Genomic DNA, 26,129 nt, shown 5'->3' on the forward strand with positions numbered 1-26,129 from the left:
TTGCAGGTGTTCAACAGTCTCTTGGACTTAAAATATGACGATTTACATGTTCTATGATCGTAAATTGACTGCATGTTTAATCTCCATACTCCCACCTAGTCTGGAAGGGTCTGTGAATTTAGCGGAACATCAGCTTGGTTAACTCTTTGTATTCTGAAAAGTCTAATTTCATAACCATGAAAGCATACAAATTAGAAGAATTTTTCTGTTTTTGCTTGTGTGTTTGTTCTTCCTGCCTATGAAGTAGGTCTATGGGATTGAATATCTCTAATTCTCAGAGCATGTGTGCAGAAACTCAGGTCAACTTCCAAGGTGAGTTGTTTTACTGTGTGGTATCGGAGAAATCATCTACCATCTCTGAACTCTGCTCCCTTGTCTGTACATGAAGACAAGAACATTCCACAGGATTATAAGGATGAAATTAATTAATATTTGTCAAAATGCTTGATACTCTAAATGGTGAGGTAGTAAATAGTTAAGTTCCAGGTAGATGAGTCGATAAGATTATAAATCAGTTTTTTTGTAGTTCCATTAAGTTCTCAGGTGATATTACTCCTGGAGACCCAGGGACCAAGTTTTGAGAAGCACTGCCTTGAACATTTAAAAATGTGTGACTGCTCTGGTCTAAGTGAAAGTGTCAGATGGGCTCTGAGGTTCAGGTGTTACCTTGAACTTGTCAGCCCCACACAACCCTCACCAACAGCAACACCATGCTTTGCTTTGCTTTGCTTGCTTGCCTCACCTCGTACTGAGGTGTCAGCCAGGAAATGAGCTTTGTTTCCTAGGGTGATTTAGGGCTCTACATTCCCTCCAGCTCCACTAGCAACAGACTAAGGATGGAATACAAAGTCTTTGAGAGGAGGTTCTACCTCTTCCTGTTGCGTTTCCCATGCAAATTCACATTTGAGTTGTAAGTCTCTAACACCCCAACCACCAACCAGCCCATTTTAACTCTGGGTAATATGAAAATCTGGGGACTCCAGTTTAAATTATTCATGTGCCTTTACCTGTCAAATGAAAGAAAATCCCAGAACTAGCCAAAAAAAAAAAAAAAAAAAAAAAAAAAAAAAGAAAGAAAAAAGAAAAACAGAACAAAACAAAAACAAAAAAACAATCAGCTATCTCAGGCACTATTGGTATTTGAGAGCCTCCCAGAGAAAGTCGCATATAATGACTAAGGACAGAGACTCAGTGGTAAAACAGACTTGGGCTTGAATGTCGGCCCTGAGACACATGAGCTGTGTGACCAGGACAAGTCAATTAACCTCCTTGAGCCTCGGGTTTCCAAGCTGTTAAATAGGAATACGTTGCCCACTTCAAGGGGCTGAAAGGTTTAAAGAGGATATTACATTTCAAGGGTTTGACTGCCTGACACGGAATAAAGTCACTGTGTCTGACAGGTATTAATAGTACTACTACTACTACTAGTTGTTGTGTTTACATTCATGAGATGCTATATTTCTATTTTCTAAAAGGGGTACCTCTATAAAAATAAAAGTATCATTTCTTAAGCCATATAAGAAATCAATTTATTGTGGTCTCATTCAGATCATAAAGGCCACTAAGCCTGGTTTAAGATCTCCATAATTGTACTATGAGGGAAAAGGAACATCTTCCTTATTTGTCCAAAGACCATAGACTATGATTTCAAAAACAGAAGGGATGCTGGAGCAATGTGCACACGTCCTACACATACCTATTGCCACACCAGCCTTCCCAGTGTGAACTGGTACTTGACGAATCCTTGCTCCAGGACTAAGTAAGGGATAACAAGATGGGTTCAGGAGGGAACCACACACGAGGAGAGAACACCAACCTGCCACCACCACCTAGCTAAGTAACTGTTGCTTTAAGGAGAGTGTTAAAGTCAAAATTTTAGGAGGCCAGTATTTTGGATTAAGTTCCTGCTATCTTCCCCAACAGGACAGACTGAAATAGAGGCATTTATGCTAAAATGTCCCATCTTCAAACTGAAATGTTGAGGATGCTAACAGATTCCCTAAATAGACCAGTTTTCCCTGAAAACAGAAGATTCCAGTCTACCTCAATAGAGCTATGAGGATATGAAACTTAAGCCTCTATTGTAGCTTTCTTAGGAATGCGTCCTGGGATAACTCTAGATGCTACCTGAGCTCAGTGGACTCTAATTTATGACACTTACTGGGCGATACATTCTTCTTTACCTTCCAGACTCACTGTCTCAATACTTTAAGTTAAAGCAACGTGACTCCAGGTGATCCTGAGGTCTGTCCACTCTCTTTGTCATAGGACTTAGCCAATCACTGTTGTACACGATTTCTTGAGCATCCCCCCTCCTAGTCACAACTTTTGCCTTTAAAAATCATCCTGAAGTCTGTAACATGTTGGCACACATTCCTCAGGGAAACTTGGATTTTGTGGTGACTGGTAGATCATCTTCATCCTGGCCCAAACAAAATCTTATGCTTTACTTACTTTGCTTTGACCTTATTTTAGGTCTCAACAGAAAAGCAGAACATTTTTGGCGTGAAATGTTTGGTGTTACACTTGGCTTTTCATTTGCTACTGAAACTCCAATCTTCTGCGTGATTTGTGATCTTATGAATTCAACCACAAAAAATCAGAAAAAGATCATTTCTGCAAGATGTCCACGCAGACAGCCCAAATGACGGATTTCATGAACTGCTGGAGAAAGAGTACAAAGGCCTCATGTGTCACAGCTCTGGCAGGCAAAACGGAGGAAAATATTCAGAAATTTCAGTTCTCATGAAAATAGTCAGCAACGATTAGTCAGAGATCATCGTTTGTTGCTAAGGAAGACAACTACTCAGTAAACAAGTTCATGAAACACTCAGTGAACCCAGAATCACTGTTTTTTTAAAACACAAAAAAAGTACATGTAAATCTTAATCCTTCTTCATTTTCGGTCAATGCTTCTCATAAAGATAGACTCAACTCAGGTTCTTTAGATACAAATCACTGTCTTTATCTGCTACAAGCCCACATGAACCCTAATTCTAAATACAAGGAAACAGAATTAAAAAGAGTAGCAATTATTAGGACAGAAGTTAGCATGAAGATAGATGCAAAGATTCTCACCTTTCTGAGAGATTTTTGCTATAGGGCATGTGTGTTCGGCAGAGAGACAGAAAGCAAGAAATCCCCCTTCAGGTGATAGTCATACCACAATCATTGTCCTCCATTCTCCTCTCAGGATTTTGGGCACCCACATATACATGCCAGGCATGAGTTTCAAGCCAATGAATGGGTCCAGGACTTAAACCTCAGCTGATTGTGGGAGTCCAGCAACTTAATCATTACGCCATTTCCTGGTCTCTGTATTCTCTTCTAATAGGCATAAATATTCATGTCAGAATAAGAAACCTCTGAGCGGGACCAGCAGATGGTGTAATGGTTATGTCAAGGGACTCTCACCTAGTCAACCACGGTCTGAGTCATAGGAAAAAATGGCTTAAAATTCACATTGGGTGTGTAGGCATGTATGCCCAAAGATCCTAAGGGGAGAATGGAGAAGGGATTGCCATGTTGCCATCCCCCTGGGGTGTGATTTCTAACTTTCTGTCTTTCTGTCTCTCTGATGAGTGCACAAACCCTATAAAAAAAACTCTCTCTTGAAAAAGAAAAAGATGGGACTAGCAATTGGCCTAATGGCTATGTTGCTGGGCTCCCATGTAGTCGATTGTGGTTCAAGTCCCAGACCCAGTGACTTAAACTCACGTTGGGTGTGTGTGTGTATGTGCCCGTCCAAGAGCCTGAGAGGAGAATGGGGGAGAAGGGATGCGGCATGGCCACACACACACACCCCGGGGGTGACTTCTCACTTTCTGTCTCTCTGTCTCTATCTTTCTGGTGAGCACACATGTGCTATAGAAAAAACCTCTTCAATAAAAATAAATAAATAAAAAGTGAAAGAAAGAAAAAGAAACCTCTGAGTATCATGGGTCTCTGGGCAAGTCAGTTTACCTAGATGCAAATAGAGACTTAGAAAAAAACTAGTGATAAGACAAGAAAATAGCAGAGGAAGGTGGGCAGAGAGTGGCTTGGTGGTTGAAACATTGGACTCCCACATGACTGACTGTGGTTCAAGTCCCTGACCTGGTGGTCTGCTTTCTTGATCTTTCTCTCTGGTGAGTGCACATGCCCTATGGCAAACTAAAATTGAAAATAATAATAATAAATAAAATGGAATAATTAGGAAATATAGCAGAAGAAGAATAAAAAGCAAGGGCCTATCTAGTTAAGAAGCATCTTCATGGAAATGACTGTAATAGGACACAATGATGCTGAGATTACACACCTAACAGTAATAAATCTATTATTGATATATTTAAAATTATAATAGACAACCACAGTGCTGGCATAATTTATTGAGCAGCACTTACTGTGTGCAAGCATGATACTAAGGAGAGTTAAAGATAATGCTTTTTCCTTGATTTTTAAGGAATTTACAATCTGGCAGGAGAACTAAGATGAAGGACACAAATATCTACAATATGAAATGTATGGTAGGATAGAGTGTAAATATCCAATAAATGGAGGCAAATTAATGATAGAGCTTAGATGGTAACTAAAAGTTCTGGCTTTAAGGAGAGACTGAATGGCTAAGCCAGCAGGTGGCGTGGTGGTGAACATACTGGATCCCACATGGCTGAGTCTGCCATTTGAGACCCGGATCTGATGGCCTGAAAAACACACCAGGCATGGGTGCTGTGTGCTCAAAATTCCAAGATGGGAATGGAAGAGGAGGAATTACTGCATGACCATCCCCCCATCCTGGGGGGGAGGGTGTGATTTCTCACTCTCTCTCTCTCTCTCTCTGTCCTTCTGCAGGAGTATACATGCTTCCCCTCCAAATAAAGGAAAATAAAAATAAAAAGAGAGAGAGAGAGAGAGAGACTGAATGGCTATGGAATAGAGGGAGGGGTTAGGGACAGAACAGCCTAAAGAAGCTGAAGCAAAGAACAAACTATGGCTTTAAATGGATGTGGTTAAAAAACTGAAACAAGAAAACCTTAAAACTTTAGACCATGAGAAGCTCCTCACTACACCCTGAGCAATGAGCAAGCAAGAGGGGGGGCTGCTAACTCCTGGCACATTACAAATGAGGGGAGATAGGAAGGTATTACATAACTTACAGAAGCTAGTGTAAGCCTGTCTCAGTGTAAATGAAGCAGGTCCCCTAGGTAGCTCAGGCCAATCCTCTCAATCCATTTCTCCAAGAGACTCTAGAAATCTATCCAAGAGAGAGTCTTTTAAACCCTCGCCCTAATCTCTACTGCAGAAAAGCAGCTATGGAAAGCTGTGAATGTAATTGTTGCCAAGATAAGAGAGACCAAAGGCTGAGGTGTCTACAGAGAGGAGAAACATCACAGTGTGAAGAAGTTAGGTCAGCATTAGAGTCTCTGAAAGCTGGGCTGGGTTCTGGGGTCTCAATGGTTGTGCAGCCCCTCACTCACCAGGAAGATGAGGTAGAGGATGTGGCTGTGCCCCACCTCGAGTTCCCTGTGCCCCTCGATAACTTGCCGCGGCCACTTACTTGGCTATGTGCCAGGGAGAACAATTTAGCTCCAATTACTTAAGCTGCTTTATTGGTTTCACAGAGAAAATCCCCTAAGTCGACTTTCACAAAACCAGACAATGCCACACAGAGGGCACAAACGTATTTCCTCAAATGTTTTTCTTTCAGAAACAATTAGAATTTATACAATGACAGAGGCCAGGCCTACTTTTCTAATTTGGTGGAACACCTCCAAACCCAGGCTTCCAACAGTTAACAGGACCGTAAGTGTTTAAATACAAAAGATCCATTTAGAGATTCAGACTGAGAAGGTTTCTCAGTTGAGGACAATCTCTCAGAAAATAAAACAATGAGGGGGAAAGTCCTTGGTTCCCCTTCCTCCACCATCCCCCTCCCCCCGATCTGCCAATAACCAGAAAATCACTCCCCAGATGCACCCTCATGGCAGCCGCCCAGGACGTACATCTGCTGTATTTATGAGACTTGCTTTGACATAGAACTGCCAAATATAGAATTATTCACTTCAGTGCTACCAGACTGCTCCATCCAAGGGCAGGAGCATTTGGGAAGTTCCTTATTTGAAAAGGGGAAATAAAAGACCAGTCGTTTCTATTTTCTAGTCCAGGTTCTCTTATTCAGACATGCAAAACTACAGACCACATCAAGATGTTAAGTTCTATTTTGATCTTTATTACCTTGAGATGTTAGGGGAAAACTGTGAGGCAGGACAAAGTAAAGAGGCGGCCACCTACAGTCCAGGCTGTGGGAGCATCAGGATGAGTCACAGGGAAGTTAGAAGGGACGAGGCAGTCACACATGGGAAGAGGCCAGCTGCTCAGGCCATTGGGGTCCCATGGAGCAGTCCAGCAAGCACCCAGAATGGAAAGATTCCTTTCCTCACATTCGAAATGGCTTTCTAACAGTGATTAGAAAACAAAACACTCAAAGAGCAGTGTAGAAACAGACATCCTAAACGGCATTTACTATTAATATGACTGAAACGAATTGACTAAAGGATATCGAAACACAGTAAGGATGTAAATACCAGATATAGTGTGTGTGAAAGAGGAGGGTCTGAGGAAGGGCATTTAGAAGAAAAATAGAGAGGCAAAGCATTAACGGGACAAAGACGTGTGGTATTATGTGTTGAAGATATAATAGTTTTATCAACTGGACTAGGGAGAAATGTTCACCTGTTGAAATATTCACTTTGTAAGCTAAATAATGTGACTGAATGTATAAAATTTAAAAAATGTAAAAAAATAAAAAGATACCACTTTAAATGTGAAGCATGAGTCTACAATAGCAATTTACTTCCCATGTTCATTTGAATCATGAACTAAAATAAGTAGCAAATCGAAAAGTGAGTCCAAATTAAAAAAAAAAAACCTCTCTCACTTGTAATAATAAAATCTTTGCTAAAGGTTTGCTTTTGGACTTTATTCACTTGCACAAACACAGATGCTCTTCCTGAACAGACTATGAGACTGGCGAAAGAGTGCACATTTAGACAACTGCTGACCATCTAATTTCATAGTAAACTACAGGGTTTAGAAGTTCAAGTTCATGAGTAGCTGTGTAAATATGGTTCCAGATCCCAGCAAACTATGGTGTCTGTCATCTACTGATAAGACGAGCCTCCCCCGAGCCCCAAGACCATGGGAAAGAACATTCCCCTATGATGTTCTTAGAGAATGACTCCATTCTGTTGGGACCACTCCTTCAACTCTTCAAGGTATATTTCTTTCTTATTCTATTTCCAAAAGGAGAGAGACAGAGTAGCATTATTAGTATGTATAAATGTATGAACCATTCACTGTTCTATGTCAACTAAAATCTTTAAGACTTGGATGTGGTTAAGTACTGTGTTGTGCTAGGCATATATGCACAGTGCAGTTAAAAGTGTACATGTATGTAGCTTAAATAGATTGAACTCTGTTTGCTCAGTAGAGAAAGTAAAAGAAGAAAAAAAGGGTAGGAGAGGGGAAAAAATGAATGAATGAATGAATGAAACATAGGAACTGTACTATTCCTGTAGTCTATGAGTTTCCTATGACTCTCACATCAAGCATTGTAATAAGCCAGGAGTGGACTATCTTCTAATTGGATACATATTTCTTTCAATTTATAAATCCATAAATTTGTAAAGTATTTGTAATTTGTAAAAAATTTCTTGATCGGGACCAGCAGTTAGCATAATGGCTATGTTGCTGGACTCCCACGTAGTCGACCGCGGTTCGAGTCCCGGACCCGGTGGCTTAAACTCACGCTGGGCGCGTGTGCGTGCGTTCCCAAGATCCCGAGAGGAGAATGGAGGAGAAGGGATTGCGGCATGGCCATCCCCCCTGGGGGGTGATTTCCTGCTTTCTATCTCTCTGTCTCTCTCTGTCTGTCTGGCGAGTGCATGCGCCCTATAGCAAAAACCTCTCCAAAAAAAAAAAAAATTCTTGATCACCCTTGCCCAACATAGTTCACTGTATTCTCATATAATTTACCTTCTAACAGGATTTCTTGCCACAATCTTCCTTTTATCATTGCATTAATACAAACTGAGCATGCCTGTTCTGAAGATGCAAGGTATGAGTAAGACCTTTGGTCACTGTCACCAGTAGTATGAGCAGTATGGCTATGACAGGCCTTATCTCTCCATCTGTACTCTGCATGTGCTCATTCTCAGAAAAAGAAAGATGAGGAATAGTCAACAACCACAGAAAGAATACATAGATCGCACGGGCAATTTTAGAATGAAGAACAATTTTGAAATAAACACTGTCTCAGAAATCTAGTTTTTCACCCCATGAATCTTTGCATTCATCATCTCAGAATTCCCCAGGGAGATCCTGGAATTTCCTGCTTTCTATCTCTCTGTCTCTCTCTGTCTGTCTGGCGAGTGCATGCGCCCTATAGCAAAAACCTCTCCAAAAAAAAAAAATTCTTGATCACCCTTGCCCAACATAGTTCACTGTATTCTCATATAATTTACCTTCTAACAGGATTTCTTGCCACAATCTTCCTTTTATCATTGCATTAATACAAACTGAGCATGCCTGTTCTGAAGATGCAAGGTATGAGTAAGACCTTTGGTCACTGTCACCAGTAGTATGAGCAGTATGGCTATGACAGGCCTTATCTCTCCATCTGTACTCTGCATGTGCTCATTCTCAGAAAAAGAAAGATGAGGAATAGTCAACAACCACAGAAAGAATACATAGATCGCACGGGCAATTTTAGAATGAAGAACAATTTTGAAATAAACACTGTCTCAGAAATCTAGTTTTTCACCCCATGAATCTTTGCATTCATCATCTCAGAATTCCCCAGGGAGATCCTGGACTGTTCATTTTCCCCAGCAGTCAGCAGGCAGGGCCACGTGCACTGTTTCCATCAGCTTGCCCTGTGACCAGGCACGATATGGCTGTGCTTGGCTTATGCATCTCCACCGCCACGTGCAGTCCATGATGTCAGGGAGATGGTGATGTCTCCCGCGGGGCATTGCATCCCATCTACCGAAATCTAATAAACAGCCCAGTTTTCAGTTCCATTCCACCTCCTACAATACAATCAGCTAGACTTGACCACTGAATACTTTGAATTGTGAATTGTTCCATGATTGTGAAGATAAAGTGTTGGGATTTAAGCCATTCTCTCCATCTCCCAAGACGAATGGCACATCTGCTGGAAGACAGACAAGAGAAGATCTGAGAGACCTTTCTATCTGAGACTTCAGGCCTCTCAGATCACTCTGTGGTTCTCCAAGAAGGATGGTTGCCTTTGAAGAAACAAGAAGAATTATGACTTAACTTAACTGAAGCATTGCTCTCAGTAGTAAACAGTTTTCATTTCTCCCAAAAGATAGAAACTATCTTCAGACTCATTAGGGATACTGAATGTGACATTATTTGGTAAATCTTAGATGGAAAATAACTAGAACTGGGGCTGGACAGTGGTGTAGAAGCAATGCAGCAGTTGGCAAGGCTGACTCATGTGGTTACCAGGTTACCACCAGAGACCTCCCTGAGGTTCTTGGGGCAAGGCATGTCCATGACCTAACCTGGCTGGGGATGGATCAGGGTCTCAAGACCCTGTTGGGGTACTATCTGTCTGTCTGTCTGTCTGTCTGTCTGTCTGTCTGTCTGTCTGTCTGTCTGTCTGTCTGTCTGTCTGTCTGTCTGTCTGTCTGTCTGTCTGTCTGTCTGTCTGTCTGTCTGTCTGTCTGTCTGTCTCTCCCCCCTTCTCTGTTTCTCTTCTCTCTCTCTCACTCATGGATGAAAGAAACAAATAATCTTTAAAAAATTAACTAGAACCAATGGTATTTTTAAATAACACTTTCCAAATAAACTAGAGTTAAGAACAGCAGTCAGGAAACTCTTTGCCATCATTTTTCTTGCAAATCCCAGAAATAAAGAACATATAACATAAAAATAGCTCTTGCCCCAGTTCTTCTTGGCTCTTGCTTAGATACTGATTAAGAGAAAGGACTGTAGTGCAAGCTGGATGTTTAATGCTAATTCTTTGCTTTGCTCTATATTAAGAGTACCCCTCCCCAAATCTGGTTGTTCAAGAAGTGGAAACTTAATTATACTATGAGTTGATATACATACAGATTTTCAAGTTTTAAAAATTTGTATCCATTTTTTAGATTCTTTTCCAAAGAGAGAAGTCCACAGTTTACATTTCTTTTAAAGAAATAGCACTGCATCTGATTGTCTTCATAATTACTTTTAGAACTGTAAGTTTTTTGTTTTGTGGTTTAATCTTACAAAATTTCTTTTACTAAAGTTGCTTATAGAATATAATTTAGCTACTTAAAAGCTCAGTGCAGAGGAAAAAAGACTAAAAGGATATACGCTATGTTATTACTAATTCCTGTTGTTACTAATTCCAGGTGTTGAAACTGTTCATGATTGCTTTTTTATTTTTTCTGCATTGGTATTTTACGTAATTTTCAAGAATTGTAGTTTTCAAGAATTAGCAAACCAACAAATGAAAAACTATTCCTCTCTCTATAAAATTGAGTAAAAAATAAACACAAAAACAGGCCCCAGTGCAATGACCTGTGGGCACTTGCTGCAAATCAACATGCTAAGACCACGTGGGAGGCTCTGGTTTGATTCCCAGCTACAAGGCTGAGGTAGAAGGATCATGGCATAGTGAGAGATAGTTTAAAAAAGTAACAAACAAAAAACCATGGTAAAAAATAAGTCAACATCTTTACTTTCCCCTCTAAGACATTAACAAGGAGGAAATCAATAACTTTTTTTTAACCCAAGTTTGTTTTCTGTGCCATTGTCTTTGACAGGTGGGTCCCCTTGAGGGCTTTTAGTGCATAACTAATTTTTACTTGGATTGCCATCATCCATGCTCTTGGGCATAAGACCTTGTCAAATAGAGCCGGAACTGGGCAACATCTCCCATGCCTTTATCACATTTAGTCGCTGTGAGGTATATGAAGCCATGAACAGTTCAGAAAACATGCTAATTGAGGAAAAAGAAAAGCTAGCTGAACACTGGCGGTTCCATCATCTAACGTGCTCACAAAAGAACATAAAGTACTCTTTCAACTCTATTGCAATAGTCGATAGTCTTTTGTTAGCTGAACATTAAGACCATTCCCAACACTTCCTTCCAAGTTCTTTTTCTTCGTGTGCTTAAATTTAGTCGGCTCCATCTTGTCTTCTGACAACTTTAAACGAAGAACTACATTCCGACGGAAATGAAAAAATGAGGCCAGTAAGGGTTCTCTTCTTTGTTTCTCCTTTCCGTCTTCTCAAGATTTTTTTTTCTTGCTCTCTCAAAAAGGACAAGGCAGAAACAGAAATGAGACATTTAGGAGTGCTTTTCAGAGTAATTTTATGTGGCCAGTGAAATAGGACTCAGGCATAACCCTGTCCTCAAAGATCTTTTAATCACATAACAGCAAAAGACATTAAAAAGTGAGCAAGAAGGAAAAACAGCTCGGATGCTTAAATGGGAGCCCAGGAAAGGAGCAATAAGTAGGATGTACTTTTCTCATAGAAATAGTCTAAAGGAGGTGAGCACTGCAGTCTTCTAAGACCTCTGATTTACCCATCTTGACAAGAAACTTCTTCATGTGCTTCCATGAGAATATAATGTTCTTACCATTACAACACCATGTTTACAAGAAAATACATAATACATTCTGAGTTAATATATGTAATTTACAAATCTCTGAAAACATTTGGGTGTTGAGTATTGCTTCTGAGCCTGCATTTTAACACTGGATTCAGTCTGCACATATAGTCAGTGATAACCCTACTGCCACCAGAAAGATTGAATGACCAGAGATTTCCTCTTGCTATGTGATCCCAGTATGTATAACGTCTATTAGCTTGAAGAGAATGGCTGCCCAGTTCCTTCTTTGGGCACCCCCACCTCAGGAAATTCCCTAATGGAGTGGTCACCTGAAGAAGTCTCTGTCCACCCCTAATGCCCAGTGGCTGGATGACAGACTACTTTCCCACTGGTCCCAGCTAAATGCTCTTGTCTCATTTGGATTATCAACCATTCTTTGAGAGAGTTCCAGAAGCAGTCTCACCTTCCCTAATACCCAAGGCCACTTTGGTCACTCTCTGAAGTCAAGTCTCCCAGACACACTACATCTTCTGACTGCCCTATTGTTCTAATAGACATGGACAATCTCCTTAAGATACTTCGGTAATCTTTAATATGGAGGCTATTTTACTCCCTCACTTCATGCAATTAGGGCAGTGCACTGGGAATAAATGTCATTCTTGTACCCTTTACAGTTTCCAAATCTTCTGCCTCCACCCTCCTTCAAAAGCTCAGCTCCTCTGGAGCATCAGATTATCACCCATTGATTTTTGTTGTGTTCATGCTTCGACGTTCTCATTACTGCCCTTGGTCACTGATGACTGAATCCCATGGCCTAACATCTTCTCCGTCACTGATCCTGGCAGCTTGCTCAGCAGCATCAACTCTCATGCAGCTGATGTTTCTAAGGCTGTGGCCTTTTACATCCTTGACCTCCTTCAGACCAGTGTGCATTTCCCCCGCTTCAGTCATACACCAACATGGTCATATCCTATATAACTTAGCACTAGCAACTATATCACTCCCAAACTGACATTGTGAACACCTCAGTCATTAGCCACCCTTTTGTATTTCTTGACTCACTTGCTAAGTACACCACACCATACAGACCTCCAAATCCACAGGGCTCTACCTTTTGACTATCCATTACCTGCTTCTTGCCTTCAGTTTCTTCTATGACCTCACATTATAATTACTCCCTTTATATACTTTGTCCTCAGTGTTTGAATCACATCCTCCTGGGGAAAAACGAAACAAAACAAAACAAAAACAAAAACAACTCTAAACACATCTAAGCAAATCCAGTTGTACCTGGATCTGGTCAGCTGAACGATCCTAGAAAAACAATCACCCAGCTTGGCTGACTTGACACACTTCAGTGTTACCAGAAAATTTCAAAGGATGCTTAATAACATCAGATAGTCTAACAAAATTCCACAATTTGATTTTCCACCCAAACAAGACAATGACTTCACATGGAACCTTCTATTTTCATTCTTTAAAAAGCCTTTCTCATCCCTCACTTTTGACTACCCTCAACCCACATTTTGTGGACAAAACAGATGTGACAGGATGAGTACAACTTTATCTTCTGACCATTCCCACCAACTTCCTGAATCTGTTCAAGGTTCTCTATTTTTTTCTTTCTGGAGTGGAAAAAGTGTCACATCAATCAAAGCTTTTCTTGCCTCCTTAAGAACTTAGCTCCTGCCGCTGTCCATTTCTCTACAATCTTTTTTGTATCAAGTAGATTCTTTTGCTGTTATTCTCATACTTAAAACCTAGAAAAGCAAATTCTCTTTCTTGACCCTACTTCTCTGGCTACTAACTCATTATCAATTCCTCGTCATCATAAAACACCCAATATCTTTTTTCTTGCACTTCCTTGTCACTCTTCTCTCTTTAATCCACTTAGCAAATCATTAGTAACCTATGCCATACAAAGTCAATTGTCCATTTTCTGTTTGGCACAATATAGCACCCAGCACGGTTGGCCACACTCTTCTTCCTAAGTCACTTTATTCCCTAGACAATCATTTGAGCTTATCTGACCTTCCTTCTAGCTCACTGTGTATTGCTTTCCATTCCCTTTTCTGGTTCTTCCACCTTTTCTATAACTCTAGATTAGTTAGAGTACCCCAGAACTTTGTCCTTGGTCAGTTTCTCTTCTCTCTCTCTTTTTTTTCTTTTTGGAGAAGTTTTGCTATAAGGCACATGTGCTCACCAGAAAGACAGAGAGACGGAAAGCGAGAAATCACCCCCCTGGGGGAATGACCAAGCCACAATCCCTTCTCCTCCATTCTCCTCTCAGGATCTTGGGCACACATGCACATGCACCTGGGGTGAGTTTAAGCCACCGGGTCCAGGACTCGAACCATAGTTGACTACATGGGAGACCAGCAACATAGCCATTATGCCAACTACTCAGTTGGCCATGTAGAATAGAGCTGCTTTAACCACCACAGACTTGCTAGCCCCAGCCTTTCTTCTTTAGTCACCCTCACTGATGTAAAATCTCTCAGTACACTCACAGACATCTGTCTCATCTCAGATTTAGGACCCTGATTGACATCCCTATTTGCATTTCTGACTGTCTTTCTAGTGTAGCTAGAGTTGGCTGTAGAACAGACATATCAAGGTTAAATTGAACCTTGCCAATTGTTCACGTCACTTCTAGGACAGCAGCTACCTTTCTGAGCCTAGGACACTCCAGTTTAGGTAGCTTAGGTTGATGCTGAGGGTTTTTGCATTTGCTATTCTATCTGCTTGATCAAGAATTTTTGGAAAATATTTTTTTTCCCTTTTAATAATTCAGATCACAAGTCAGCAGGTGGCATAGTGGTTAAATCACTGGATTCCCATATGGCAGACCACAGTTCAAGTCCTGGACCTGTTGGCTTGAAAATCATGCCAGACACATATGCATGTGTCCCCAAAATTCCAGGAGGAGAATGGAAGAGAAAGGATTGTGGTGTGGCCATCCTCCCTGAGGGGTGATTTCTCACGTACCCTCTCATTGTCTCTCTTTCTCTCTCTCCGGTGAGCGTACACATCCTATGATAAAAACCAATTAAAAAAAAACAGAATTCAGATTACAACCGAAACATCATCCCTTCTGAGAAGCCTCCCCTAACTACTCTAAAAAACAAGAATTTCTGGGAACCAGCAGTTAGCATAATGGCTATGTCGCTGGACTCCCACGTAGTCGACCACGGTTCACGTCCCGGACCCGGTGGCTTAAAACTCACACTGGGCGCATGTGCGTGTGTGCCCAAGATCCTGAGAGGAGAACGGAGGAGAAGGGATTGCAGTGTGGCCATCCCCCCTGGGGGGGGTGATTTCTCGCTTTCTGTCTCTATGTCTCTCTCTGTCTGTCTGGCAAGCGCACGCGCCCTATAGTGAAAACCTCTCAAAAAAAAAAAAAAAAGAATTTCCTAGTCAAGACCTAGCTACTTATCAAATGTGCCTTCTTCATGGGATTTATTTGGGCCCAAGATGCTATCTCTGGCTTATCTTACATGTTTATTGTTTGACTCCACATAAGCTGTATCCTTAGATGGTCTCAGGCTGCCTTATTCAATTCTGTATTTCTGGTACTCAGAAGGTATCTGAAACAAGAGAGGTGCTTAAGGGATACCTGAAGTCTGACTGCTCACCATGTCTACATAAACAGTAATGGGGAAAAACACTGGTTAATAAAAGAGTTCTAGCTATCCTTTTTTTTTTTAATAAGTGCCTGCTGCCCTCACTCTCATAATATATCAGTCAGAAATTCTTTCAAACATCTGTCACATGTATTCTTATCTACAGATCTCATTTTGTTGTTTTTGTTTAGAATAATATGATTTAAGTCCCTATCAATTGGTCTTTGTTAGACTCTCCAAAAACAAAGTTAATTTAAATCACATGACATTTTTGAATCAAGATTTCAGATATGATACCTGAAATTTCAAAATTCCAGACCATAATGCCAAGAAATCTAATTTGACCAAATTTAGAAGGCTAGATACAATTATACTCATTTCTAAAAATTCTATTTGGGGGACCAGCAGTTAGCGGAATGGCTATGTCACTGGACTCCCATGTAGTCGACCACGGTTCGTGTCTCGGACCCGTTGGCTTAAAACTCACACCGGGCACGTTTGCGTGCATGCCCAAGATCCTGAGATGAGAATGGAGGAGAAAGGATTGCAGTGTGGCCATCTCCCCTGGGGGGGTGATTTCTTGCTTTCTGTCTCTATGTCTCTCTCTGTCTGTCTGGTGAGTGAGTGCACGTGCCCTATAGCAAAAAAGAAAAAAAAAATTCTGTTTGGTATCAGTAGCTATCTGGAGACTTTTGAACTACTACAATGAAACTAACTGACTCTGAAAAAGTCCAAAATACCTAATATATTTTCAGAATCCAAGAAACAGTTCATATCAGTCAGAAATTCTTTCAAACATCTGTCACATGTATTCTTATCTACAGATCTCATTTTGTTGTTTTTGTTTAGAATAATATGATTTAAGTCCCTATCAATTGGTCTTTGTTAGACTCTCCAAAAACAAAGTTAATTTAAATCACATGACATTTTTGAATCAAGATTTCAGATATGATACCTGAAATTTCAAAATTCCAGACCATAATGCCAAGAAATCTAATTTGACCAAATTTAGAAGGCTAGATACAATTATATTCATTTCTAAAAATTCTATTTGGGGGACCAGCAGTTAGCGGAATGGCTATGTCACTGGACTCCCATGTAGTCGACCACGGTTCGTGTCTCGGACCCGTTGGCTTAAAACTCACACCGGGCACGTTTGCGTGCATGCCCAAGATCCTGAGAGGAGAATGGAGGAGAAAGGATTGCAGTGTGGCCATCTCCCCTGGGGGGGTGATTTCTTGCTTTCTGTCTCTATGTCTCTCTCTGTCTGTCTGGTGAGTGAGTGCACGTGCCCTATAGCAAAAAAGAAAAAAAAAATTCTGTTTGGTATCAGTAGCTATCTGGAGACTTTTGAACTACTACAATGAAACTAACTGACTCTGAAAAAGTCCAAAATACCTAATATATTTTCAGAATCCAAGAAAACAGTTCTGATGACTATAGTTTTTTTTGGAGTGGTTTTTGCTATAAGGCATGTGTGCTTGCCAGAAAGAGAGAGACGGAGATAGAAAGCAAGAAATCACCCCCCCATGGAGGATGGCCGTGCCACAATCCCTTCTCCTCCATTCTCCTCTCAGGATCTTGGGCACGCATGCACACGCGCCCAGCCTGAGTTTAAGCCACCGGGTCTGGGACTCGAACCACGGTCGGCTACTTGGGAGTTCAGCAACATAGCCATTACACTAACTGCTGGTCCTGCTATAGTGTTTTTTTAATCACAGTTTTGAATCTCAGTGCATCTGGCACTGTGTGTGCAAGTATTCTGTGTGTGTGTCTCAGAAGGAGAGACATTTTTAGGCTTACGGTATTTATCTGTTTGGACCAAGATCTTCAGGAATTAAATACAGATCTAATTTTATCCAAACACAATTATTTTATTCTAGGGAGCTGAATGAACAAGAGTACTCAACTAAAAGGCCAAGAAATGTGTACTTATTTCATTTTGTTCTTGATAAGCTAGGTATAAAATCTCTCTCATCCTATCAGGAGCAAATAAAGAGAACTGTCTGAAATGCTCTTTTCCTTTCTAGTGGCAGAAGACCTAAGGCTGCAAGCACTGGGTTTATTGAAGCTAAAAGGAATCTTTGGAATGAAAAAATCACTTTTAACCTTTAAATCTAATGTTGCAACATCTTTATAGGAAAAGAGAAACTTGGAATTATTTTTCTTGGTTTCTACCTATGATCTACTAAGGAAAAAAGGAAACTCAGATGAGAGAAAATGATTATTAATGATACTAAGAAAGATTGGTAAAATGAAAATGCCACACCAGCTTAAACTATTAATTAAAAACAGAAGTCTAGATAGATCTATTTTCTTAAGTAATGTAATTTTGAATCATTACTCTTTAGCCTGAAGTCTCTAATTTTACATGCAGACTTGTCACAGTGACACAATGAGTTCTACTGGACATGTTCTAGAATCAAGACATTAGATCAATTCTGGTTTTTGAAATATTTCTTTCTGGAGCCTTTTCTTACTCAACTATCTAAGGAAGCCATTCAGTATTCCACAGAACTCATAAGTGTGCACTTCTCTTTTCTAGTACATTTTCTGCTTAAGTCAATCAGAATTTTGCTTACAATTATATAACTTACAAAAAAAGACAATACAATCAGTGAATTGCTTTAGAGTTTTCACCTACATTTATAGTCTACAGTAATGGTAATTGATAGGTTGGAATTTCAAAGAGGAATTTTTAATTCACTTCAGAGTTTCCATGGTGAATGATTTGTTGATTGGCTGTTCAGGGACAAATATGTGAAATTTTGGTTTAGTTCAAGACTTTTCAGAAGAAACTTACTATTTAGCCCTTGATATTGAAATATTTTACAAAATGTATTAGTCCATTTGGGTTCCATATAGTCCAGTCATTCTATTCAAGATAAAAGGAACTGGCAGGAGTTTATTGTCACGAATATTATTCATTGTAGTAGAATAAGGAACAGAGGGGAATGGAAGAGACATACTCCAGGACATATTCTAAAAACTACTACTTACAATATATTTTTGGTTATTATTCTTTTTGTCCTGATCTCCCATTCTTGTGAACACAGAGTAAGGAGAAAAGGTTTTAAATTCAGGTTTATTGGGGCCAGCAGGTGGTGTGGAGGTTAAGGTGCTGGATCCCATGTGGCTGACTGAGCAGTTCGAGTTTCGGACTCAGCAGCTTGAAAATCACACAGTGTGTGTGTGTACATATGTCCAAAATCTTGAGAGGAGAATGGAGGAGAAGAGACTATGGCATGGCCATCTCCTCTGCGGTGGTGGGGGGCGGATTTCTCACTTTCTCTCACTTCCTTTTTCTCTCTGGCGATTGACACATCCTATAGCAAAAACTTTAAAAAAAAAAAAAAGTCAGGTTTATTGTTAGTTTGACTCTAAGACACCTGAGATTTTTATGCATGGTGCTTCATGCTATTTTTTTCATTAACCTAACTTCGTGAAAATTATTTTTTGTAAAAATTAATTTTTTTCTTACTGTAAAAATATACACTTAAGAAAGTGAAACAATACATAAAAACTTAAAACAAAACAAAATACCATGAAGTGATAACTTTTGTCTAGCATTCTTGTAAACAGACATCCTTACATACACAATCTGGCTTTATAAACTTACGGGGATCATGCCTCACAAACACGTAGCTTATGTAATATACCCCCAGCACACAATACTATCAGGATGTCTTACATAATCATTTTTAATGCTTCTACCGTGTGCTATTATCTACTTAATCCAACCTTTACTAGAGAGGTGGGATGTTTCCAAATTGTATTATAAAATACTGCTACAGACCCAGCCACAGTGGCGCAGGAAGGAGGGTGCTGCTGCATGATACTGGAGCCATATGGCAGGGCCTAGTTTTAGTTCCCTGGTGATCTGGTTCTGATATGATGATGCTTGTGGGTGTGCCCATAACCCTGGCCCTCTAGAAGGGTGAAGAGGGTTGAGGAGTTTGTGGCGTGATGAGACCCTGTTGAGGTCCCTATCTCTTTCATGGGAAAAAAAAAATACTGCTAAAACAAACAAACAAACAAACAAACAAAAACTTTGCATATACATCTTTGTATAATCATTTAATCTTATTCTTAGGATCAATTCCAGGATGTATGGACTGTGTTTTAAATTACATGCCTATTCAGGCACAATTCCTATGAATAGATATTTTGAACGTTTTCTCATTTCAGAGAACTGTACTGATTGTTATGCTGAGCTAAGATTTAAATCATCAAGAGACCAAATGATTGTAACTATTTAAAACTGTGTATAACATCTGAAGAAGCAGAAAGCCTACTGTCCCAAACGAGAATATTTCTATCACGTGTGAGCCAGCAGGGCTTTGGCAAAAAGCTCCCATAGTATCTTAATGAATACAAGTGGTCAGGGTTGTGGTTTCGCATTTCATCAAGGGAATGCCCACGGACAGGGATGGGATGTCAGATGGCAACAAGACTTTCCCATTCAGCACTCTGTTTACCTCCAGCAGCTGGCTCAGGCACTATCCAGCGGATCCACCTATCTCTCACAGTCATTCACCCTTCCGACATCCTGCACGGAGCACCATCTCTCCTCAGAGGCAGTCCTTGCCAGGAAGCACACAGTGTGGCTGGTGATGAATGCAAGACTGAGTGTGTTCATGGTGGAAAATTCTATCTGAACAACTCAGGAAAGGCTCAGGCAGGGGATGCTGGAATGGTTGCTAGGGGCTGGGGGTGAATGGGTAGGTTATTTTAGACAGAGGAATCTGGCTTAGTATCTTGAAGCCTGATGTTAACACTGTACCACCATGGCTGGCCCAAGAGTTCTTTCTTTCCTTTTCTTTCTTTCTTTTTTTTAATTTCAAGAGAAAATAACAGCATCTAGACTATTATATATTTCGGCCAACTGAATAATCTAACAGTGATTATTCAAGTCTGCTCAAGTGATCTAGAAATGATGCAGAGAGGTGCCTCGTGAGAAGAAAGAGCTAATAAAATGTTTTAATTTGTTGGACAATAAGACAATGAATATGTAGACTGCAGTCATAACAAACTAAATAGCCTCCTAGTAAACTTTTCCCAAGGTAATGAGAAAATCATTATTTTTAATGAGGAACAACTTATAAAACCATAAATGGGGAGAAATCATATGGCTTGAAGAAAACCGCCACCACTACAAAATCCAACATTAACACAAAGGTTTTTTTCCTCTATTTTCAAGGGGTGGATGAAAACATTGTAAGAGATACTATTTTGTGGATCTGTTTTTCTGAGAGAAAATATCCCCAGTTACACACTTTAATGTGAAACACATGTGTAATAAATGTCAAGGTATTAACAACATAGTTTAAAAATAAAAAACAAACAAGATATTGACTGTCATTTACCACTATTTCCTACATTCGGAACAGTGCCTGAAAAGCAGATGCTAAAATATAATGTTTTTTGAGAAAAAGGGAAAGAATAGAAGGAAAATGAGAGAAGGGAAAAATAAAAACACTTCTGACATTAGCAAAAAATTTTTTTAAAGCTCTTAGCTTTGGGACAAGCAGATGGTATAATGGTTACATTGCTGGACTATCACGTAGTTGACCATGGTTTGAGTCCCAGATCTGGTGTCATGGAACTCACATCAGGCATGTGTGTGTGCAAGTCCAATAATCTGGGAGGAGAATGGAGGAGGAATGATTGTGGCATGGCCACCCCTCTCCCCCCGGGAGGTGATTTCTCACTTTCTATCTCTATCTCTCTGGCGAGCACGTGGGCTCTATAGCAAAAACCTCTCTAAAAAAATACTTAGTTTTTTCTTTCTTTTAAAATATGCTAGAGGGCATATACATTCCCGAGAGAGAGAGAGAGAAACACCAACCTTGGGGGATGGTCATGCCACAATCCCTTCTCCCCCATTTCTCCCTTGCTTCAAGATTTGGGGCATACATGTACCTGGAGAGGTTTTCAAGCAACCAGTTCTGGGACTTGAACCATGAAGTCAGCCATGTGGCATCTAGCTGCCTTAACTACCATGCCACAAGCTGGCTTAGCTTTTTCTAGTCACAGGAATAGCATTCAATATAAAATACATACATTGCTAAATGGTATTTAAGAAATCAGAAACAAAGGGAACATTCCTATTAAGTTATAGAACCACCCATTTGGAAGATGACTCTTGAATTTCATTCTAAATTCTCTTCATCTTAATGTTATGTATCACCACTTTCACTGAGAAGTGTTCCAATGTTTGCTGTAGAATAAATCCCTAAAACAGTAGAGGGAAATCCAAGGCAAACTTTGATTATATAACGCTGAATGAGGTTATAATCACTTACTATTGTTTGAGGCATTTCTTTCTCAGTTGCCTGATGTTTACAAAACTACCTTCTGTTGACTGAAATTGAGACACTTATGTATAAAATGCTCAACCAAGATTTAATGTGAAGTGTATCTTTCCTTTCTCTCCTTCCCTTCAAACAGAGTCTTGCTATGCTGCCCCAACTGGCCTTAAACCCAGGATGATCCTGCCTTAGCCTCCCAAGTAGCTGGGATTACAGTCCCACCCGCACATTCATGAAGTATGTTCTTATGTGACAGCGGGAAAGCACCAGAGATTTATTGAGCATTTCTGAAACATTTTACATTAACTATTTCCAGAAATCCCCCCCACCCCCAAAATCACTTTGAACAATGAATTATTATTGTCTCCATTTTACAGAAAAAGGAGAGAGTAACTGAGGTTAGTAAGTCCAAGGCTGCACAGTTAGTAAGAAATGCAGGTGAGATGCACACACAGGAGATCCAACTGTAGAGCTGGCTCCGATCAGCAAGATAAACTATGATTATCAGTGATAGTATTTGGTAATAATAATCATTGATGATGGTACTCCTAATAAATCACTATATGCACACAGTTGCTGAAACAGTTTCATACATATTTAATCTCTGTAAGTGATAACAAATCTTGGTTGTACCTCTCCTGCCAAGGGCAAGATACCTGTGTTTCATGGCAAAGTATTACAATAAATCACTACATGTGGAAATTCTGTCAGTAACCGAGGGCGCTGGCTTGCTTTCATGCTCTCTCTTTCTCTCTCTCTCTCTCTCCCTCTACTATATTGCAGATAACCCTGCCAGGAAAGAAAACACTCTCACCAACTCCTCCAGCCCTCTGGGATTCGAGTGAGGCAAAACGAGGACCTTTCTTTGTTGCAGTCACTATGGGACATGTCTGCAGTGGTCACTTCCAGAAGAAGAGGAGACACTAGATTTTGCATGTTTAAAATGTGAAAGGGAGGAACGGAGGGAGGGAATCACTAGGGTTTAGAGTACCATGGTAACTAACTGACCTTGACCAAGTAGTTCCGCTTCTATGAACATGAGAATTTCCTTTTCACAGACTTACAGGGATCAGAGGTGATAATGTATGTAAAAGTCTTTTATAAATAATAAATCAATGCACACCTTTTAAGATCTCAAAACTTTTATTTTTTCACTCTTCCTCTCATTGGTGTCTGTCCTTAGATGTTCCTCTCAAATCGCTGCGTACTGTCCCTTTGCCTAGTGAATAAATCCGCTCTGATATCATTTTTATTCTCACTTTATTTACCTAATTATATCACTGCATATACCTTTTATTTTACCCTCAGGGCAAAGACACCTTCCCTCTTTCCCAGTGCTGTTCCAACAGATTAGCATTATTAAAATTGTCTGTTACACTTAAGTCTTACTGAGGTAGAAATACCATAAACATGAAGTCTTCGGGGAGACGAGTATGCGAGCTTCCCAGAACCTGGATTCGCGTTAGAAGTCTATTATGGAGATAGATGGCACTGAGCACCTTACATAACTGTTCCTACCAAACGGGAGCCTGGCGTGACATCTGACAGAGACTTGCTCCTAAAAGAGTTTGTTTAAATTTTTTATCAGCCTGCCTTTATGAAAAATGGAAAGAGAATATTCTGCAAGTGAGGAAACAGTTTGCTAAAAAGAAAATTAGAATTTACAATTACCTCTTAAACCGCCTTTACAGGACTCCAGGCTTTCTATGCTTCCAAGATCCAGCAAGGATTTGGCTTTGAAATTAGGGAGAGAAAGAAATGAATTCTTGCCCTAGCCTGAGAAGGAGGCTTTCACTTTTACATGCTTTAGATGGCAATTTCCTATTATTAAAAGCCTTTGTCCTTCAGGCGATGGAGAAAAATGTGCTCAGATGACAATGGGTGCCTTGCCTCTGGAGGGATCACTCCCACACTGCACAAATGCCTTTTGTTTTCCTCCTCAAGGTGATTAGGCTGGGAGGTGATGGAAGCAGAACTAAAGGAGAATCACCAAGCTGGGAGCCCATTCATCCCCTCTGCTGCACTGCAGATCTTTCCGACCCAACTCCCGTGTCCTTGGTGACATTTGCGTACAGAGGGCGAGCTTTCCCTTTAAAACGCATGCTGCAATCCAAAGAGCAGATGAGGATAGCCATTTTTTTTTAATGAAATATTTTGATTCTGTCACTCTCTAAATACGAAAATGTTTCTGTCCAGGGTATTTGGGTGTTTATGGGAACGAGGGGAGCCCTGTACTTCGGATGGTGGGAGCCTACTGTGAATGCAGATGGAAATGTTATGGCTTGTCTACTAATGCTTGTCTATTTTAATAAAGAGAACACATTCCAACAGCAGTGCAATTTCATTCTATACTTCATGTGTTGCAATAATGGAATGAAAGTAGCCCTCTATCCCGGAATTTTCTATCCCTCTGCATTGTTTAGTGTATTCCAATTTATGAATCAAGAAGACGATGTTAGCTAAAAGAAGGGAGGAGAATGCTGCTTTTTGGGTGGTGGGGGGGGATGCCAAGCTATTTAGCTTCATCCATGGCATTTACTGATGCATCCTTCCTAAAATTTCAATTAAATTTACTCCATCCTACACAAAAGGTGTACACAACACACAGGGCTAAACTATCGTCACAAAGGATCGCTGGTCATTTTAACCAGTGGGACTTAAAACAGAGCCAAATAAAAGCACAATGAGATACAAAATTACTTGAAATGTTTTTTGAAGGCTGGAAACTGATCTGCTCCTTCTTCAAGAATAATTAAACACCAAGGATGGTTTGCTGTGTTTTTGAAGCAACAGAGAAAAAAATCTGTACGGCAGAGTTTCACATCCCTATTCTTGGTTCATGCATGTACTTCTGAATGACTCCCCAAGAAGAAAAAACTCAAGGGATAATACAGTTGTTTTTGTTTGTTTTAGTTTTGCTTTTGTAACTTGCTATAGGGCACACATGTGCTACCCAGGGTGAGGCAGAGCAAAGAGAAGGAAAATGAGAAAGCACCCTCCCCCAGGGGGTGGAGGGGTGACCATGCCACATTCCCTTCTCTTCTACTGTCCTCTCAAGATTTGGGGTATGTACACACACACGGGCCTGGAGAACCTTCCAATCTGCTGAGTCTGGGACTCAAACCATGTTGTTGTCCTTGTAAGATCCACTTGATTTAACCACCATAACACTGACTGACTCAAGGAAAATAGAGTGTTTTTTAAATAATTATTTTAAAATTTCCATTTATTATTTTTTAATTTGACCAGAGAGCCACACAGAGAGAGAAAGGGAAAACAAGAAAGCAAACCACCAGGTCCAGAACTTGAACCACCATTGACCACATGTGAATCCAGCATCTTTACCCACCATGCCACCTGCTGGCCCCAGGAAAATAGAGTTTGAAAGATTCTTCTTCGACATGTCAGGTGGACATTCAACCTCTAAAAATTAACATTAAGATCCAACCATGGTGCTGGAAATCCTAACAATGGCCACTCTGAGTGGAGAAGGGATGCTGACTGGGAAAGGGAACAAAGGGACTTTCAGGGCTGCTGAAATGCTCCACATCTTGTCTAGGGAATGGGTAAAACAACTGTATGTGTTTGTCAAAATTGATTAACTGTATACTTAAGAACATTGCATTTGACTGCAAGTAAATTACACCTCAATTAAAAAATATATTCCCAGGAAACATTAAAAAATAATAAGATTCCAAGCACAGAATGCCTTTCAGAATTGTCTTGACATATCGTTGTAAGGCAAATAAGCAAATAAAAAGAATGCCTTTGGCTGTGTGTTTGCATAAATGCTGAAGGATTTCTGGTACCCCACATCTGCCTCAGCACCACACTTTACTAGGATATTACCATGCACAGTTTATTGTTGTGAGAGGAAGGGAAATAATGCTGAGAATGCAATTAACAGCTCTACGCTAAATTGCAAATTCCGGCTAAAACTCTGGGTCAGGCATTCCCATCACATTCCCCATGATGACACAAGGGACCATGGGACTTGCCAGCCATACCCGAAATAAAAGTCCCAGCTGTGGTCTACAGCATAAAAGGCCGAGTGTAGGAAAGCCTCTTTCTATAAAAGATGTGTATGTTGCATTTTATGATGATGGAATATCCAACCTGAAACACAGATACTCAGAGACACAATTATTTGAATACAAAAGGATTCCTTTGAATTGTCAAGTGCTATCCTATATTTTACAATCATTCTGGTCAGGGAATTTCTTGTTTAATATAACTATCCATTGAATTGAGTGGTAGGTTATCTGTTTCCTCTTTTAAGAACCAATGAACTCTGGAGTTTTTTTTTTTTTTTTTTTGCCTACCTTAGCTTTCACAATTAAGTTACACGCTGTCTTATCAAGTTAGATATGTTTGTTTCTGTAAAACTAATAATTGCAAATACTGACATATAAGTGTTGGGTTAAAGAAGTTAAAAGTACAGACATATACAAATACATGTATGTACTGAACATAAACATACAAGAAGGAAAATTTGAAAACGAATCAATTTCATGAATTTGAGGCATTTTATTGGTAATTTAGGTTCAATATTAAGGCAATATTTTTCATTAAAATATTATGAAT

At 40.0% G+C, this 26,129-nt stretch overlaps 1 protein-coding gene and 1 long non-coding RNA gene across 2 annotated transcripts in view; one reads left to right on the forward strand and one right to left on the reverse strand.

The window, feature by feature from the left end:
- Window positions 1-22,450, forward strand: part of LOC102489047 (uncharacterized) — a 32,567-nt gene extending 10,117 nt beyond the window's left edge. Inside the window, exons 2-3 of the long non-coding RNA XR_334339.2 lie at window positions 7,113-7,253; window positions 22,329-22,450. This is a non-coding gene — a long non-coding RNA (uncharacterized LOC102489047). The remainder of the gene's footprint in view (window positions 1-7,112; window positions 7,254-22,328) is intronic.
- Window positions 1-26,129, reverse strand: part of ANK3 (ankyrin 3) — a 743,189-nt gene that overhangs the window by 323,327 nt on the left and 393,733 nt on the right. The window lies entirely within an intron of this gene.

The sequence above is a fragment of the Tupaia chinensis genome, unplaced genomic scaffold, assembly GCF_000334495.1.
Source record: "Tupaia chinensis unplaced genomic scaffold, TupChi_1.0 Scaffold000199_1, whole genome shotgun sequence".
In the NCBI taxonomy this organism is placed as follows: Eukaryota; Metazoa; Chordata; class Mammalia; order Scandentia; family Tupaiidae; genus Tupaia; species Tupaia belangeri.